Raw genomic sequence first — 14,486 nt, forward strand, 5'->3', positions numbered from 1 at the left:
AATCCTAGTACCTGCTGCAAAGTGAACTGCAACAGAAACTCTCCAGAAGTGTGGCAGGAAGTGCACTGAAGGAGAAGAAAGGCTTTGGACCAGCCTACTGGAGAGTAACCACGCCAGCCCTGGTGCTAATCTGCTATCACCCTTGGAGCTATTCATGCTTAGCCTGTTCCTAAGTCTTTTCCTGTTGTGTGGGCATGTTCCTTAAAAAGATAGATACATTTTTAAATTCTTCTGGCACATTCACAACGGTTTAGAAATCTTATCTAATGCACCTTCCCCAGAACAACCGTTCTGGTCACTTCTCCCTATTAAAGCAACAAGCAAAAAATAATAATATTTAACCAGGATTCAAAAGAAAATACACCCCAGTCACTGGGCTGCCAATATCAAACTACAGCCTGCAGAATGAAACCAGCTGATTTCTGCTAGATACCTTCCATCAGATCTCAATCTTCTAAACATCAAATATGTATCAGAGGCCTGCAAGGCCCTGACCTTGCAATTGGATCTGCGGAGTCAGGCCCCTATGTCTCCACAGAGCCCCACTGAAGTGTACTGGTTTATGCACAGAGACAGTAGCCCACCTGCATGGAGGCGAGTGCAGGATTGGGGCCAAATGAGCACCAAATGACCAAAATTCATTAGAAGTCATTTTGATTTTTACTTCCGACTTCAGGAGACACGTAGCCAAGAAACTGAAGCACCAATACACAACATATGATGATTTATAAGTAGCACTTTCAACAGTCCCTTCTGCATCCAGCCCACTTTCAAACTATTATGAAGTCTGGGCTGGTTATCTTCCCTTGCAAATGTGGTTATCAGTTTTACACCTTTAGAGAGAAAATTAAGGTAGCAATACAGGGTTTTTTTATTTCTTCAAGTTTGGTCTCGGGTCCCTTCAGTCCAAGCATAAGACCAAGGTCAAGTTCAAAGTTGATGTCAGAATTTGAGTGAGCAAAATTTAATGACTACTCAGCTTGCTGTCACTTCCTCATTCAAAAGCCCATTCACAACTTGGTTGACTGCCTTACAACTAACAACCACCCTGAACTTCCTGCAATTAGAATATATATATATCTCACCCTACAAACAGGTTTCCTTATAGCATTCAGAGATTGCAGAGATGGTTAGATACCATGGTGATGAGCATGGTATAAAATGAACTCAAAAGCTCCATCCCCCTCACATATGTCCCTAATCACAGTTTTTTTCCCTGACTGAACACTTTAGAGATTTACAAATAATTCAGTTTTAACAGCCGAGCAGTAAGTGGGAAGGCACAGGCACGCTTTGGCAGGATTGTAGCTATTAAGAGTTCAGTAAACTAGACTGAATGAATGGCTTGTCAACCAGATATACAGTTAATATCTAAATTAGGGTCCCTACCTGTTGTATGCTTTTATTTGTACCATGTAGGAAGAAAAGACCCTAAAGATCACACCATCTGACAGACACTGGCCAACAGATTATTAGATATGGTACGGCACAACTCCTGCCTGTGCAGGGAAAAAGGTATTAACGTCCTCCCTGACACACACTCCCAGAGAGAAAGCGCTGCATTGTCCAACCTGGCACACAGAGACCCAAATTGTGGCTCACGTCAGGGTTCCTAGAAATCCATTTGCCACAGAAAAACGTGCAATTTGCATCTTTACAGAGAATCTTTAGTTTTTACATTTTGTGAAAAAATAAAAACATATCCAGCGGAACTCTGTTTATCTGAGCCTCTGTTATCCAGCTCTCCAGATTGACCAAACCAGGGCTGACAGCCCAAGACCCGCTGCCCAGAGCTGAAGCTCTCCAGATTATCCAAATTTCTGATTATCCAATCTGGCCCCCATCCTAATTAGAGCGGATAAACAGAGTTCCACTGTATTGTGGCTAGGGAAACTAAAGTTCAGCATTTCATTTTAATCGTGGGAAAATGCAGATTTTTATGTTTTTTTATCAGAGAATTTGGAGGGGGGGTTAATCACGGGAAACTAGGATCCCTGCTCATGTTTCACCCAGCACCCACCTGCATGCAGAGGGAAGAGTCCCCTACCATATTTTCAACACACAGGTATGTGCCCTTGCTCTCTGCCTTACACACAGCCTGTCCCCATCAGAGTCCCAATGTTTTCAGCACCCAGAACCAGACATTTCCCACTCTGCCTCCCTCTCTGCAGGCTGTGACTTACCTCCTGGGGCTCCCCAGCTGGCCTTCACTGGGGTCTCCACGCCTGTTAGTGTGTTAAGTGCTGGGCTTAATTCCTTGTACAGGTCCAAAACAAAGCAGCTCCCCTGTCCCAGGCCCTGGACATCTCTGCACAGAGCATGTCTCTCAGGAGCACACTGGGAAGTGTAGTTCTTAACCTCTCCTTCACTGTAGAACAGAAATAACAGGAGTCAGATACAGAGCCAGATGGATACGCAGAGCTATCTGGGAAATGTAGTTCTCGAGGGTCGAGATGACAGGCTCTTTCGCAGCATCCTCTGAGTTTCTGGGAAATGGAGTTTAATGTCTAATTAATAATAACTGATGCTATTTTTAAAGCCCAAACGTCTTCATACCACCCTCCGTGTTGCATCACACTTAAAGGGCAAAAGCAACTTAAATTGGTGCCCAACGTTTAAACACTGTAAAAGCAAACTTTTATAAAAGCTAAGAGCAGTAGCTATGTTTGCACAATTTTTTTTCAGTTCCAAAGGAAACAGCTGGTTTTAAACAAATGACCCTTCCTCTTTAGTATTTGCAACTCACATTCAGCTGTCAGCACCTGAAAGTGACGTTGACCATAAGTGAAAAAAGGGAAGCTGATTCGGTTGTAGGGTGACCAGATAGCAACTGTGAAAAAATGGGACAGGGAGTGAGGGGTAATAGGCGCCTATATAAGAAAAAGTCCCCAAAAATGGGACTGTCCCTTTAAAAACGGGACATTGAGTCACCCTATTCGGTTGGTTTCCATTGTGCAAACTGGAAGAGATGCAGAAAGTAAACAAACAGCACAAATAGGGACAAGCACTTTGGGGTTTTAAAATTCTTTCACTTCTGATCATCGGAGGTGTTATTAATACAAACAAAGAAATGTATTTCCTTGCGACATATATTTTTGTTGCTTTAAAACCATAATAGAATAAAGGGGAGATTGGGAGAGGGAATCCAATGTGAAAAAGAAACAGAATGTAGACATTCCAAAATAAATATAACAGTAATAATACTTTGCATAGCTCAGAGGCCTCCACCTGAGGAACTCAAAACATGCTGCTGAATTTGGCCTCACAGCACTTGAGTGAGGTACCTACATATTGCCACAAATCAGCAGTTGTGTACAGCTCCCTGATTGTCATTACGCTTAGCACCATGGTCACTTGGAATTTCACAGCTACATCATACACTTAGCTGACAATAATCTCCATTAATCCAGGGCTGCCCCTGGTTGTTTAAATCTGTTCTTGAAAAGGCCAGTCTCCGCCAATGTTCCGCCTTCCTGTTTCAGCACACAGGAAGCTGGTCTCCGGCTGACTGGGAGCGCTTTCCCCAGTGTTGCTCATCTGTCCTCACCACCTGGCTTGCTAGCGTGGAGCTGGGATGGAACAGTCTGCTGGCCGACTGCAGGGATGTCAGCTCCCCCAGTGACTGGGGGAAGAGAATAGGAGGGTTGCAGGGTGAAAGGTCTATCTCCCCTCCTTCTTCCCCCCTGCCGGGAAAGGGTGACAGCACAAAGAGACAACGGGAGAAGCCCCCAGGTCTGGAATGCCCCATTCCCAAATGAGGGAAGGAGGCAAAGAAAGGAGCAGCCAGAGCTCCTCTCCTCCCTGGCCAAGGAACAAAGAGGAGAAGTTGGAAGGCGCACAAAGGCCCTTGCTCCAGGAGCACTGGGCAACCTCAGGGGCTTGGCTCGTTTCCATAATTAGCCACAGGAAGCCCCCTGAAATGCAGGCAGCCCTTAGCTAATGTGGGGATGTGACAGACCCCAGGGGGCTCCTTCCCACTTCCTATCAGTGCTTGGGGATGCTATTGTGGCAATTCCAGAAATGGGGGCACCGAACAGCTCTGGGTTTATCTTTCCTGACAGAAAAACACAGAGCGGAGTCCTGGGTCCCTTGGAGTGGACACACAGCCATGGGGATGGCACAGGGACCCTACGGACATATCCAGGTGTCAGGCAGCTCTGCTGGGAGAGCCAGGAGCACTCACCTTTCAAATCATGGGATCACAGAGGTTAGGGAAGGAAAATGCCAACCCAGTCAGACCTGGGGGCCCAGGGCAGGACTGGCCTCTACTGTCCAGCTGTGAATGTGCTGACCCAGTGTTAGGGACTCCCACCCCTTCCCTCTGGGAATGTCCCCATGGATTCCCCCACTGAGCAGAGCTCACTGACTGGAAATGTTCAGAGACCCATGTCAGCATTTCCCCCTTTAACTCCTCCTGGTGGGGCCCCTTTGCCAGGTCTGCCAAGTGTCCCTCATGCATAGGCAGCCCCACACTGCCCAAAGCTCTTCATGGCCTTCACACATCCCACACGGCTGCAGGGATTCCTCTGCAGCAGCTTCCCCCACCTGCGGTGCAGGGTGGCCTCCCCTCTCCTTGTCCCCCCAGCTGGTGCCCAGCCATTAGGGAGGCAGGAAGAAGGACATAAGAACAGCCCTAGTGGGTCAGACCAATGATCCGTCTAGCTCAGTATCCTGTCTTCCAGCAGTGGCCAATGCCAGGTGCTTCAGAAGGAGTGAACAGTACAGGGCACTTACCAAGGGAGTGCTCTGCTGCTGAACGCACCATCTTTCCCATCACTTATAACACCAAGGCCCAGCATTTTGGGGCTCCTAGTTCCAGAGTCCCAATTAAATTTCAGTTGAGTCATTATTTCATCTCTGCTCTCACAAGTGAAGTAGTTTCATTCCTGAATGGGAGACCTGCAAGGACAACCCAAGATGCGGCAGGCAGGTGTATTGAGAGCTCGCTAGGTGGCACTCTTCTCTCATAGGGAGGATTGAACCAATGCTTCAGTAAGGTAGCAGGCTCGAGAACTGTCATTGCTGATCAGAGGAGTTTTGGGAGGGCCACTGATCTCATTTTCCAGCTCCATATGCCCATACCCCCATGCTCGCCAGACTCCGTTTAAATAACAGGTTACAGTTTGGGGGGAGGGTTTAGCTGCCACCAGCCTCCCGCTGAAGGAAAAGTGGGGCCCATCAACTGACGCTGGGCCTCACTTAGTTACCAACATTTGAACCTGTGTGCCGAGACAGTTCTGCAGACAGGCCAGGGCCCTGCACGGTGATGGATACTCTTCCTTTCCCTCCAGCTATTTAACTACAGAATCCAGACTAGCCGGAAATATTAATATCACGTAAGTGCTCAAAACAGCCATCGCATCATTCCGTCTTCAGTGTGGAGCTCTAGGATGCCTGCCAGGAAAAGAGAATAATGAAGCGGAGAAGAAATAAATTCAGTCACTTCTCCAACCCAGATATTATTTGCTGTTTCCCTCTTCCCTTTCCTTATTCTCTTTTTCTTTTCTTTCATCTCCAGTTCATTCTATGCACCTCCATGCAAATTCTGTGCTTATTTATTTATTTATTTATTGGCAAATCTAATAAATTGCTCCAGAAACATTTTTGTAGCGCTAACTTTACAGTTCCATCAAGAACAGGCATGGTGCACCCACATTCCAATGCATAAGCTGGCCTTCAGGAGACCATACACTAGGGAGGTGTCTGACTAGTACAGCAACAGTTTAACGATTTCCCCCTTCAGTATTCACAGAAAGTCCTCAATCTCTGAGGTTCCGTGGCAAGGAATAATTCTTTCCCACCAAACTCCAGGAAATTCCATCAGGTTTCTAGATAAATATCCTTTTTCCTTCTTGCCCATAGAACTCTGACTTGATGGGTCAGCTTTTCTGATGTTACCCATACTTTCTGGAACCAGTCACTAGACATAGAGGAAGTCACATCTCTTCCACCACCTTGCAATTGTGATTCTTGCTGAAAATCACATACAGGTAATTGGTTCTTTGTAGGTCTTATACAGTGCAGAATTGGGGGGAAAATACCCTGCCAGGTTATCTGATAATTGGCAACCCATTGTTTCCTCTGAGCCGCTGTTCCAAATACTTTGCCAATCCTCGTTCTTGTTCTCCGTATCCAAGCCTGCATTCCACCTTTTTACAAACATGTGTTTTTTCTCCAAGAAACAACTTAAAATATCTTTATATAAGGTGGAACGTAGACCCTTGTGTTTTATAGGTGTGACAAGTCATTTTTCAAAGTCTGTTAATTTTATGCTTAGGTTTGGTTTCTAAGAGAATGGATTGAAAAATGTCTCCGTTGCATGTATTGGTGCAACGGAACTTTAGTATCTTTTGCAAGCTGTTCAATCTCCTCAAAGAATCTAAATGTAGCTTCTCTGAATAACTGGCCAAATCTCATAATACCGATATGCTCCCAGGCTTTAAAGTTTCCCAGAGTTTTATTAGAGTTGCATTCTGTGATAACTGCTGTGGGCGTTAGACGTTATATGGATGGGCTTCGTTTTTGTAAGTGTGATCCCACACCTCTATTGTTGCCCTCATAAAAAAGTGGCTAGATATTATTTTGGCCTTAGAGAGTTTCTTTATGCAGAGAATCCTGTGGCGTTTGATTACAGGACAATGTGTCTGTTTTACCGCTATCCAGTGTTGATTAGAGCTTGGAGGTATCCAACACAGCAAATTTCCCATTTGGCTTGCCCAATAATAATGTTTATTATTTGGCAGCACCAGTCCCCCACTTCTCACAAGGTCTCTGTCGGCTGGCCTGTTTGACCCTTGGCTTCTTGTGTCCCCAAATTAATTTATCGTCTTCAGCAAGTTTCTATGAGATGATGATGTATTGCACCCTCACAAAGTTGTGTGTGTGCGGATGCTGTAGAAATGCGAGACAATTAACAGTGCTAGCGAGGAGGCTCCAGCCGTGCCGGAAGATGAGAAGAACCCAGCAGCAGTGGGAGAAGGTGTCTCCCAGGAGGAGAGCCCAGCAGCCATACTGCTTTGGTTTGTAATGACATGTGATCACAGGCTACAGGACAGCTGGGACTGTACTTGGATGGGAGACCTCCAGGAAAAGCCCTGGTGCTGTAGGAAGTGGTGCTGGTGACACAGTCAGTAGGTGGCTCTCTGAGTTAATGGCAGGGAGGGGTGGGGTGCTGTGCTGATGAAGATGCTGTTTTCCTAATGAAATACAGAACCAAGACCCAGGACACTTATCACCATTACAGGTACGATAGGACTTCTCAGAGTTGTACTGCCAGTCACGCCCACCTGTCCAGATTCCAGCGTGGGTAACTCCGTGCAGGCCCTCCTCCACTCCCTCTGTGTTTTCAGTTGGGCATAGGATCCTTTTCCACTTCCGGTCCTAAGTTGTCATGCAGCTCCTTTGTGGTTTTATCCTCTGCCACATTCCACCCCAGACATGGCTGAATTTTAGTTGTGGAGGAAGGGAGTTTTGTGTTTACTGTGTACAGTCTATAAAGCGCTTTGGGATCATTAAGGGTTCTGGGGCTATAGAAATCTGAGATATGTTCTTACCGTTATTGCTAATAGTCCCAGGAAACGAGGGCCCAACCCAGCCAATAGGATAGGAGCCGAAAGCCCAGGCTCTTGAGAAAAGGGGACCAGTGAAGGACGCAACATAACTAAGGAGCCCAGAGAGAAGAGATTAGAGTGAACCTGTGATCTTCAGTCCAACACATTTTGCTGCTGTCTCTGTTAAGTTTGTAGGATGGCTCTGGGCTCTGCCTTGTGCTGACTAAGGACAAAATGATAGGTTGAGAAGTATTTTGTGGCATCTCCTACTAGGGACACCCTCAGGTGTCCCTGTCCCACTGGGTAGCAGGGTGGGAGGACCCCGGACAGCTCCCTTCCCAGTGAAAATCCCTGGCTCACAGTGATGTTACATGCACATGAAGCAGCAACACCTGTGCCTGACTCAACCTCCTCAGATGGTCACTCGACTAGCCCAGGCTGAGATACAGTGTCCTAGTGGGGACGGGGTGTATATGATAGGTCAATAACTCCTTTCTGTGTTTGATTTCATGGTGCTGCACCCACTTGCTCTTTCCTGGGCTCCACTGACTTTCCCCATTTATCTTCTCCCTCCATGGGCCCAAATCACTTTCCATCTCTCCTTCCCCAGCAGTGTTAATGTGAGGGGGGGAACCAGCTGGCTGCTTTGTGGTGTCCTCCGTCACTCCAGTGTGCGGCATGGTGTGGGACGTGCATTCATGCAGAGTGCAGGAGCCCAAGACCTGAGCAGTCCTGCGAAGCGAACCTGACCGTGCTGGAGACCTGCTGCTCAGGATCTAAAGAGGAGGCAGCATGCTTTGTTCCATCAGAACCATGAGGCTGTCAGCGCCGTGATCTAATCCATTGTGTTAGGCACAAAGAATTCGCCTTGACGTTTCCATTGTGTTGCCCCAGACACTGCAGCATGAATTTGTCACCGTGCCACCCAGCTGTGGCCTGAGAGCAAAGGCATTTACTGACAGGGCGGTGCTCGTGAGAGCAAACCTCTTGTCCATCCATGGACACATGGGTACCACTATGGAATGGAACAAGCCTGGAGTGATAGCCTCACCATTATCCCCCTCCTGTCCCGGCAGTGCCTTAGAGCTCCATCAGTGTGACGCACAGTGCGAAGGGAACGCAATGGGATTTTTATCATTACTACTTACTGAGTTTCAGAGTAACAGCCGTGTTAGTCTGTATCCACAAAAAGAAGAACAGGAGTACTTGTGGCACCTTAGAGACTAACAAATTTATTAGAGCATAATAAATGAGCACTTACTGAGTGCTGCACGCAGCATAAACTCTGCTCCATGGAGTTTACAGTCTAAGCTAGACTCATGCTAGACAAACAAGTGACATTTCAAAGCAATATGGAGATTTTATTTTTTAAATCGATGATGGGTTAGGCAAGAATTTTTATAAGGGCTAATTTTTCATAGGAAATTTCAAACTGAATTTCAACTTTGGCTCATAGAAACACTACAGGCTGCATAGAGTGAACGTTGAAAAAATGCAACAGACTTTTAGTGGGTTTAAAAATTATAGCAAACACTAAATATTAAGATCCCCACACAGATGCTCCATCCACGCTGCTCTTTCCGTATGTTCTGGAAAATGAAAGACAATTTTGCAATTGGCACCTGCTTTGCTCTCCCCAGCTGCTCCGTTTTAGCACCACGAGTGGGTGTAAGAGTAGATTTCAGTATTAATCATCTATGTTAGTGAACGTCCATACTGAACTCGCAGTTCCATAATGTATCAGCCGGGACCGGCTCTAGGCACCACCAAAGCAAGCACGTGCTTGGGGCAGCACAATTCCAGGGGCGGCATTCTGGCCATTATTATTTTTTTTTTTTTTTTTTTTTGCTTGGGCAGTTGCGCTCTCAGAGCTTGGGGCAGCAAATTTGTTGCTTGGGGCAGCAAAAAACCTAGAGCCGGCCCTGGTATCAGCTGAGGGATGGTGAAATGTAATTTTCTGGTATTTGCTATGGATGAGAGAAGCAAACACTCTTGGGTGAGAAACTCCAAACCTTGTGGGGTGGGGAGGCATTTCCCGTTTACCCCCAGCCACAATGTGAATTGTGGGCAAAACTGGGAATGTCCCAGAATGGCCCATTGGAAAAGGCTCAGACAGTCAACCAATGAGTTTAGTCTGGGTGTCACCAGAGCACACTAGATTCAGAGCCAGCCAAGCATCTGAATCGAACGACGAGGCCAAGGTTTCCAAAGTTTGTTAGTGAGCAGCTTTAGCTGTCCCAACCCCTAGGTGCTCCTGGTACAGATGTCCTTAACGTACTGAGGACAAGCTTTTCAAACCGGCATCAGGGTTTTAGTGCCAACGCCTTCCCTTCAATGAACAGAAGTTGTATGGCTTAGTCCCCTGCACGGCTTTGGAAAGGCCAACCCTAAGACCCCCCCAGTGATATTCGATAGCACCTGCTACCTGCCTTTGGCCCACTTTTTAAGTTAAAGCTTCTAAATGTGATACACTGGTCAGTATGTATATCTTCCAAGTGACTACAGATATGGAGGAGATACTCTCCTGTGGTTTAGCATGTTTCACATACACATTCCTAGCTTGGTTACCTTCAGATAGCTACCACATAATACAAATGAGCAAGGAGTACAACAGTTTGGTTTGGCCCAGTGATTGTGGCCTCTTAGAAGGATGAGTGATAAAAGAAGAGCATGTTCCTAGGAATCAGCTGTCTGTCCCAAACCATTTAGCGTCTGTCTCCATTACGAAAAGCGGCTGTTAAAGGGATGTCCATTCGATGAATATAACATAGTCAAGAATGTTTAAAATAAGCCCTTATCCATTTGGAATCCCCCCTCCACACACCAATAGAAAGCCATTCCCTTCTGCGTTGCAGTGGGGTGACCCCGCTGAAGCCAAAGGTGTAAGAGGATGGATCAGCCAGGGTGGCTTGAAGTCAATGAGAGGAGAATTTGACCTGGAATTTGTCACAGGGCCTTGACTCAGCTGGAGTGCTGTTCTCTGGCTGTTCTGGTCTATGGTTAACAGCTCCAGCAACGGAATGGTTGGTTGTTTGGTTGTTTGAAGGACCGTGTGCTGTGGCTGGTAGTTGGAAGCTGTGAGCTTCAAAGGAAGGTTTGAGAGCTAGAAGCCTCTGGTAAGTGGCTGAGCCTTAATCAGTGGGCGGCAGGGCCGTCCTTAGCCATAGGCAGAACAGGCAACTGGGGGCACCGCTCTGCCCGGAGCCCGGACAGACGGGAAGCAGTGGAGCATTTAACAGCAGGGCTGCTGGGTCCTAGAGAGAGCCGAATGCAGCACAGTCTGAGGGAGGGGATTGGCTGCTGGGGTCTCTGGGAAGGGAAGGGGAGGGCAGCTCTGGCACCAGTATCCTTTGTTGTCCCCAGGGCCGGCTCCAGGTTTTCTGCCGCCCCAAGCGTCAAAAAAAAAAAAAAAAAAAAAAAAAAAAAAAAAAAAAAGCCGCGGCAGCACGATTGTGCCATTCCACTCTTCGGTGGCAATTGGGTGGCAGGTCCTTCGCTCCGAGAGGGACTGAGGGACCCGCCACCGAATTACTGCACTGCAGACCCAGATGTGCCGCCCCGATAGCGGCTGGAGTGCCGCCCTTTGGTATTGGCAGCCTCAAGAACCTGCTTCTTTAGCTGGTGCCTGGAGCTGGCCCTGTTTCCCACTTATTCTGTAGCTACATCTATCGTGCTTCCCCACTCCTTCACAATTCTGCAGTGCAATTTCCTTTGTTCCCCTTGCTTTTATCCATAATGGCTGTTCAGTAAAACCACTTTTCCCTGGCTGATGGAATTGATCTGCAAAGGGATTTATTAAATGCAGCATTTGTCAGAGCTGTTTTTTAAAAGATATTTAAACCCACTTGCTTTACTCAAAGGGAATATTTGTGCTTAGGCTTGTGCATCCAGTGTGCCTTCTTGGTGGCTAGGAAGAGGTAATAAAATCACAATTATTCCTTTGAGGTCATGGATTAGTCCAGGAAAGGAGAGACGAATTAGGTGGCCCATGCTAGGAGATTCCCTATGCATCTACCAGAGGGGGGGAAGAGAAGAGATGGAGGGCAGGGAATAAGTCAGTTCAGCCTGCTTATGGAGCTAGAGCAATAACTGCAGTTGTGTATCCAGTTGTGTATCCCCACCCTATCACTGAATTGTTTTCTTCCTAACCAGGAGTCAGATTCTATTCTATTCATGTTCTTAAAACAATGCCCATCCCTGACTTATGTGAGCCCTGGGGCCTTGACAGTTTGTCCCTTATATGGACTAACCTCATTCCTTGGATTTAAGCAAGTTATGTTAAATGATCACATTAATTTACATTTTGATAAAACAGCCAAAGATTTATGGGTGGGGTAAAACATAGGAGTACTGTTAACTTTCTATAGCACTTTATGCTCTAAAAGAAGTTGGTGCCTAACTTCTCTTAGGCTACCACTTTTTCACAGAGGCTTACAAACATGCTTTATTTGGTTATGTTGACTGAACTGTAAAACCCAGCTCAGCCCTTTGGCCCCCACACCAGTCAGCTGACTCCTGGGACAAGGGACCAGGCTGGATCAGAGGTGCTGGAACAATTTTTATAGTGGGGTGCTGAGAGTCAGTGAACCAATCTGTAAACATAGGATGGAAACCACTTCAAGCCAGGGGGTGCGCTTCAGCACCATGGGCTGGAATGGTGATGTGGAGGGTCTGGCTGGTCCGAAGCGCATCCGAAGAAGTGGGCTGTAGTCCATGAAAGCATATGCACTAATAAATTTGTTAGTCTCTAAGGTGCCACAAGTACTCCAGTACTTTTTGCGGATACAGACTAACACGGCTGCTAGTCTGAAGCAGAACAGAGTTGGTCATAAGAGGTGGATGCAAAGGACGTGGGGACGGCTGTCTTCAACTAGAAGTATTTTAATTCTGGATCTGCTCTTGATGGAAATCTTCAGGGAGAAGTGGAGTTTCCTAAAGCCAAACCAGAAGTCGCTTATTCAGAAGAGAAATCCCTGTGAAAAGCACAACATTTTAGACTCTATTGCTTGAGCTAAAGAACCAGGTCTATTAGCTCAAAGGCAGTAGCAGACTCATGAACCTTTATATGTGATCTAGCCACTACAGACAAAGCACCACATTATGTAAGCTCTTGTTCTTTTTATTGTCCTGACTTGCCTCAATGTACCTCCCTGTACAAGGATCCTTTATCCTGCAGCTGAGGAGTGATGGGTGCAGAAAGTTTGCGGCGGGGGGGGGGGGGAGAGTTTGCAGAGCTTCCTTCAGCTGAGGGAGAAATCTGGGGGTGGGTCTGACGGGGTCTTCTGAAGAGGAAGAGGAAATCCTGTTCTCCCAGTCCAGCTGGGACTAGCAGCTGAGCCTGCAACAGGATAGGAGCTACCAGACGGGTTTTCCCCAGTCCTGTCTCCTGCTCCATAGTGATTCACCTCTCTACCGGCTGCCCTGGACCCTAAAACATATTGCTGGGGAGGGTCACATGACCACTCTTGTGGCTTCCCTGTCAGAAAGTCATTTTGCTGTGGGGAAGCAAAGAAATCTGTGGGGGACATAAATTCTGCACCTGCACAGTGGCGCAGAATTCCCCCAGGAGTAAGCTCCATTCACTGGGACTCTAGCTAGATCATGCAACTCTGCTCCCCGCAGCCTCAGGGAGCTCAGCACTGACAGTGCGCCCCCTCTGTAATAAAGTCAAAGGAGTTCCTAGGTTTTTACCTACCTCTCTTTCTACAGAGACAGTTATCTCATTCCCTTTAAAGCTTTGGCCATTAAATATGTTGGGTGAGAGTCTGTGCAGAACTTGCAAGCCAAGAGCAGGGGTGCTCTCCCAAGGCTGGGCTGCTCTGGTGGCTGATATTGCCCCTAATGTAACTTAGACTTCCAAAGAAGCGTCCCTAAATTACAACAGCCCATCCTGGGCTGTCTATGGGCAGCAGCACCACCCAGAATTCCTGCCCACTGCAGGTCCCCTCCCTCCTGCCCCTAAGCATCCCCTCCAGTCCCCAGCCGGCACCCTCTATCGGGGCAGCATCAGGCACTTATGGCAGCTCCATGCGATGCCTATACTGAGGGAATTCACCCTAGCCAGCTGCAGGGCGTACATGGGCCATAACTGAAGGCAGAATCCCTCCTGTTCTTGTGTCTTGATTGCTAATACTAGCAATCGAAGGTTGGATTTGTTTGTTTCTCAAATGACAATGTCATCAAGCTGCCCAGCAATGTGGGGCTTCCTAGCCAGGAAACATCTTTGCTCCTTGTATAAAAGCTATTTGGATTCCATTAAAAGGATCTCATCTTAATGTTACATGAGAAACAGTGTGATTTGTTATAGGAAAGAGACTGTTAGAGAGAGACTGAACGTAATTACCTGAGTGGTATATGTCCCCAAAGATGCCTAGATCCCACAGTAAAATAGGTATTATGCTGTATATGGAAATAAGCAGTGAATGAAATCTGTACCCTTCATGTTATGCGATATTCTGACACTATGACAAATCATATTTCAGCTCTTGACAACAAAAACAGCATTGAACCCAGACAGGTCATTATGGGAAAAGCCTGGCTTACTTAAGTGCCTGTTGAGTAATGATTTGGTGAAATGGGTTGTGATGGGCGTGTCTAACTATAATAATAAGTATGAAAATAATCATCTCCTGCTTCCCCTTTGTCCAATTACAACAAATACATGCCCTAGAGAATAAGAAAGTTGCTCTGTAATTACAGATCTGTAGCACATTACTGAGATATTCAGTTGTGTCCCAATCCACGCTGTGATATAAATAATAATACTGAGAAGACTACACAGAAACATCCTTCTAAGAAGAAATGGTAAAGATGGACTACATCGAAGAATAGCCATCATACACTGAGCTGGGATGGACCCATCCCAATATGTAAAATCTGGGGAAAAGACCGACTGACTGGTATGAAAGGTAGATTTAAATAAGGCTATTTGTAATT

The 14,486-nt window shown here is 46.7% G+C and overlaps 1 protein-coding gene across 1 annotated transcript in view; it reads right to left on the reverse strand.

Moving 5' to 3' along the window:
- The window catches only part of EI24 (EI24 autophagy associated transmembrane protein), a 36,687-nt gene extending 34,368 nt beyond the window's left edge, over positions 1 to 2,319 (reverse strand). Inside the window, exon 1 of the mRNA XM_054005350.1 lies at positions 2,184 to 2,319. The gene's annotated coding sequence lies outside the window, so the exon portion shown is untranslated. The remainder of the gene's footprint in view (positions 1 to 2,183) is intronic.
- Positions 2,320 to 14,486: the final 12,167 nt, after the last annotated feature.

Source organism: Malaclemys terrapin, chromosome 15 (genome assembly GCF_027887155.1).
Source record: "Malaclemys terrapin pileata isolate rMalTer1 chromosome 15, rMalTer1.hap1, whole genome shotgun sequence".
Classification (NCBI taxonomy): domain Eukaryota; kingdom Metazoa; phylum Chordata; order Testudines; family Emydidae; genus Malaclemys; species Malaclemys terrapin.